The sequence below is a fragment of the Carassius carassius genome, chromosome 50 (assembly GCF_963082965.1).
Source record: "Carassius carassius chromosome 50, fCarCar2.1, whole genome shotgun sequence".
Taxonomy (NCBI): Eukaryota; Metazoa; Chordata; class Actinopteri; order Cypriniformes; family Cyprinidae; genus Carassius; species Carassius carassius.
In genome coordinates, this window is record NC_081804.1 from 14,370,932 (window position 1) to 14,376,931 (window position 6,000).

Here is a 6,000-nt window from a genome sequence, read left to right on the forward strand (position 1 = left end):
GGAGAGCTCAGATGCGCTGCTGCTCCGTCAGGAACCCGCGGCCTCGCTCGACCTTTCCCTGCTGCTTTCAACGCTCTTCTGCCCGCTCTTCTGCGCCGAGTCCGCTGCCTCCTCCGACACATTCAGCGTGGGACGGCTCCGGTGAGACGTCACAGGAACGTAAAGCGCGTGCGAACGTCACGCCTAGCTTATATGATAATCTGACAGGTTCATCACAAGCCCTCCACGAGCAAAGTAAGTTATGCAAGAGTGAGGATGAGTGAGTGAAACGTCTTTTAAACACTCAGTGATTGATCATTTTGTTAACGTGGTGATGTTGCTGCAAAATCAACACAGTAACCCGTTATTTACTGTAGTTGTTACTTAAATATTTAGTTTCAGCCATCAGTTGTGATTATGTAATATAATAAAAATGGCTATTTTATAAAGTTATTTTGAAACCTTACTCCCACATTCATTTATAATGACTTCACAGTGGAGAGAATACCTGAAAACTGTGTTTTGGACGGTTTCAGTATACAGTGTTTGTGAAGTGAAGTCACACTTCTTTTGAATAGCGCTATTAGTGTTTGGTCTCTTTCTCAACACACTAAAAACTCCATGAAATCACTTTATTTCCTCTCACATCCATCGATAGAGCGCAACAGTGCACGCTCACGTTTTAAACCAGCATTTTTTCCCATAGATACATGAAGACATAAATACATATCAATTATTATTTTGTTATAATTAATAACATTATAATATTGTTATATATTCTATATTATTATAACGATGCTATTATATATTATAGACAGTAAAAATAATGGCAACTTTTTATTATAATTATATCGATTATATAGTATCAAAATAATTTATTTTCGTTGTTATTGTTAATAATTGTGATGCAATTATTATGTTAATTGTTATTATTAAGAAAATATTATATAGATTGTATTAAAAAAATAAGAAAAATTGTTGCTATTATTGCTAATAATAATTAATTATAACATTATTATTATTATATATAATAATTATTATACTTATTATACCACTACAACTACTATTTCCTTATATATATACACATACATACTGTAAGTATTCTGTAAGTATAATGACATTGAGAGACATTTGCACTGCTTTATGGAAGTGGGCGGAGCTCTTTCCTCCTGATTGGCAGATCTGTCTCTTCAGGATTCGTAGGTATTGTAGTTCTTCAGCAGAAATTGCACTGTCAAACAGTTTTAAAAATGAAGCTGAATTAATACTGATGACTTCAACAAGACGCTTGTAGGCTGATAACGTTTGAGTTTATGGCAGATTTGTCTTCAAAGGATAGTAAGATAACAAGAAATGAACAGGATCCCCCCCCCCCCCCCCCCCCAGTATTTGTTGTGCTCTGTTGCTCCTGTGGGAAGTGGCTGGTATTTATTCATTTTGAAAGTGTTGCTTTTGTTCCTGGAATAATCTATCAAGTGTGTTATACACATGCGGCCTGCAGAAAATAGTTTCCCCTAACAAAGTACACAACATCAACAGTTAATTAACATCCTTTAATAAGCATCATTTAATGTTTTAAAAGCGCAGCTGAACCATCAGGTCTGGATGTGGGGGTTGATGAAAGCTGGAGTTATGGAGATGCATGGGATGCTGAGAAACTTCACCAGACCTAAATAAACGTGACTGACTGGGGCTTTCCCAAAACCTGCACCGAACACAATGTCCTGTAGTTAGCCATGTTTATCAGACCGCATCTCCTCAAGCAGATCCATAACAGCTGAGATTAAAGATATATCAAATCAAGACGCATCTGCAAAAAAAAAAGAAATGCTTTTCTTAGACCTTTTCTTGGCGTTTTTGTAATTAGCTTTAACCAGCTGCTCTTGAGATTTCCCCAGACCTGTCCTGAACCTCAGAAGTCTCAGCATGTCCTGTAGTTAACTCTTGAACCCTAACCAAAAGCATGCGTGATGTGTTATGACTCACTCCACTCATTAACTCAATTGTTTGGGGAGTAATAGTACAGATCAACTAAAAAAAATGAAATGGAATAAATCTGAAGATGTGCAATGTGTTCAGCAATGATCATACAGTTACAACCGGCTGATGAAAGATGAGCACATTAATGGGCTTCAGATATGAAGGCATTACAGATTTATTTATTTTTTTTATAAAGAAATTAATACTTTTATTTAGCAAGGATGAATGCAGTTTATCAAAAGCAATGCTTATGATGTTACATATCATTTCTATTTAATGTATATGCTGTTCTTTTGAACTTTCCATTCATCAAAGTTTCCACAGAAATATGAAGCAGCACAATTGTTTCAATATTGATAATAATAGGAAATGTTTCTTGAGTAAAACTGTTATTTTAAATTGCAGTAATATTTCACAATATTACTGTTTTTACAGTATTTTTTAAACAAATAAATTCAACCTTCGTGAGCATAAGAGACTTGTTTCAAAATCATTTAAAAACTTTTTGTGGTAGTGTATGTTGTTGTCATGGAGTGGCTGTGCAGTTGTTAGGGTGTTCTGACTGGTTGCTAGGTTGTGGCCAATGACATGGTGCTTAACAGTTTATCTAGATCCAGTGATATTAAAAAGAAAAAAAAAAATGTTTATGTAATGACTTGTACTATTAACATGTCTTTAATTTCTAGGTTATTTGAGGGCATAAATAAAAAAATGCCAGAGTGGTACAACTGTCCAAAAATCATAATGAAGAAAAAATGTAAAGGGATGATGATAATTTTATGTATTTGTTTTTTTATTAGAAAAATGTGAAAAGAAGTAAAACTGCCAAATCATGTAGTAAGACCTACATGCAAAAAATAAATACATAAAAAAACTAAATAAAACAAGAAGCATAAGGCTATTTTTAAATGAATAATTCATGCCATGAATAAATATGTTGTGTACACATTAAGATGTGTAGGGAAAATGTATTACTTTTTCCCTCATCGCAGACACTCTTGTTCGACCCACTAATGTTTTGGTTCATAAGTCAAGTCAAGTCAAGTCACTTTTATTTATATAGCGCTTTAAACAAAATACATTGCATCAAAGCAACTGAACAACATTTATTAGGAAAACAGTGTCAATAATGCGAAATGATAGTTAAAGGCAGTTCATCATTGAATTCAGTGATGTCATCTCTGTTCAGTTAAATAGTGTCTGTGCATTTATTTGCAATCAAGTCAACGATATCGCTGTAGATGAAGTGACCCCAACTAAGCAAGCCAGAGGCGACAGCGGCAAGGAACCGAAACTCCATCGGTGACAGAATGGAGAAAAAAACCTTGGGAGAAACCAGGCTCAGTTGGGGGGCCAGTTCTCCTCTGACCAGACGAAACCAGTAGTTCAATTCCAGGCTGCAGCAAAGTCAGATTGTGCAGAAGAATCATCTGTTTCCTGTGGTCTTGTCCTGGTGGTCCTCTGAGACAAGGTCTTTACAGGGGATCTGTATCTGGGGCTCTAGTTGTCCTGGTCTCCGCTGTCTTTCAGGGCAATAGAGGTCCTTTCTAGGTGCTGATCCACCATCTGGTCTGGATACGTACTGGATCCGGGTGACTGCAGTGACCCTCTGATCTGGATACAGACTGGATCTGGTGGCTACGGTGACCTCGGAATAAGAGAGAAACAGACAAATATTAGCGTAGATGCCATTCTTCTAATGATGTAGCAAGTACATCGGGTGGTATGGGAAATGTTCCCGGTTCCGGTTTACCTAATTAATGCAGCCTAAAAATCCTTTAACGGATTTGGATATTAAAAGCATATTAGTATGTTATGTGTAAGCCGGGTAAAGAGATGGGTCTTTAATCTAGATTTAAACTGCAAGAGTGTGTCTGCCTCCTGAACAATGTTAGGTAGGTTATTCCAGAGTTTAGGCGCCAAATAGGAAAAGGATCTGCCGCCCGCAGTTGATGTTGATATTCTAGGTATTATCAAAATGCCTGAGTTTTGAGAACGCAGCGGATGTGGAGGATTATAATGTAAAAGGAGCTCATTCAAATACTGAGGTGCTAAACCATTCAGGGCTTTATAAGTAATAAGCAATATTTTATAATCTATACGATGTTTGATTGGGAGCCAGTGCAGTGTTGACAGGACCGGGCTAATATGGTCATACTTCCTGGTTCTAGTAAGAACACTTGCTGCTGCATTTTGGACTAGCTGTAGTTTGTTTACTAAGCGTGCAGAACAACCACCCAATAAAGCATTACAATAATCTAACCTTGAGGTCATAAATGCATGGATTAACATTTCTGCATTTGACATTGAGAGCATAGGCCGTAATTTAGATATATTTTTGAGATGGAAAAATGCAGTTTTACAAATGCTAGATACGTGGCTTTCTAAGGAAAGATTGCGATCAAATAGCACACCTAGGTTCCTAACTGATGACGAAGAATTGACAGAGCAACCATCAAGTCTAAGACAGTGTTCTAGGTTATTACAAGCAGAGTTTTTAGGTCCTATAATTAACACCTCTGTTTTTTCAGAATTTAGCAGTAAGAAATTACTCGTCATCCAGTTTTTTATATCGACTATGCTTTCCATTAATTCAGAAAATAACATACAGCAGACACACAATGCTTTCTAAATATCAAAAACAGCCCCATTCCCTGAACTTGGACTGGCATTTCCGCAACAACACAGAAAGAGATAAAACTCAAGCCAACATTAATACAATTAATTTCTAAAGAAATAATCACTAAATCCACCCAAGGTGAGCGTGAATGTGCCGGCATCTGTTTTGTCTCAGCAAGGCATCAAGACGTTCATAATTAATGCAAATCAATGAGATTCAAAGAGATGACCTGGTACAGTATGATGCTAGCAACACCAAGGTCTGGGGTTGATTCCCAGGGAACACATACACTGGCCAAAATGAAGTTGCTTCAGATATAAGTGTCTGCCAAATGCGTAAATGTAAATGTGGAAGTTATGTGCACTACCAGCTTTGATAGAAGTTCAGCTGGTGTATCTTCAAATCACTGTAGAAAACTGCACTTAAATGCCTCATTTGCAGAAAACATTGAAGAGCTTTGGCTGTCTGCGGCTTCTGAAACTGAAGGAAAGTGGGAAGTGAACATTCGCCAACCTGCTGCGGTTTATTGATATGGCACTGGTCGAGTTAAGACATCAATGTGAATTCTGCGGAATTATTTTTGATGGTCTTGGGAGACGTTTCTGAAGAACAGATCATGCTGGAATTGTTCTCCTAACAGCTCTATTGTTTTTTAATTGTCAATCTGTCAATATTTCTAAAAAGCACATTGGAAATGAATAAAAACAAATATAAAAGCCAAACCAGTGGAAAAGGAACAATGAAATCGCTTAGCCACCGCAAAACCAAAAACAACATGAAAACACTGAGATATGAAATATAAGACAATTTTGTAAGAGGTTACTGTTAGACTCTTGAACTGGATCTGGAGAATACAGTCCTTAGACTGTCTTAAATAACCCTAAATAAATAAATAATAATAATTTTTAGTTTCTAAACTTATTTATTTATTTATAAGTTATACATTTCACAAATTATTATTATTATTCAATTAGTCTTAATTTAAAAGTCGTACATTTTTTATAAATTCGTTTTTTTTAAATCACAAAATATTCATTCATAATTAATTCTTAAAATGATTTTTTCTTTCTTGGCTAGGTTTAAAAAAACCATTTTTAATTAATTATTTATTACGTAATTAATTAATTTGTTTAATGCTAACTTATTATTTCATTATTTATTTATTTATCATTATTATTTTACAAATATCACACATTTTTTTATTCATAAATATCATGTTTCTTGGGAGTCACATGACATTTTACAAGCTGAACTATCTTTTTAAAGGTATTTTTAAATTTTTTTTTTTTATAATATTAATAATATGTCAAATGACAAGGTTTTCTTTTCCACAATTTTATTCTTTAATGTTTTTCTTTTTCTTTTTTTTTACTTTTTAAAAGTAAACTTTTCGTAGAAAAGTTGATTTAAGTCATCGGTCA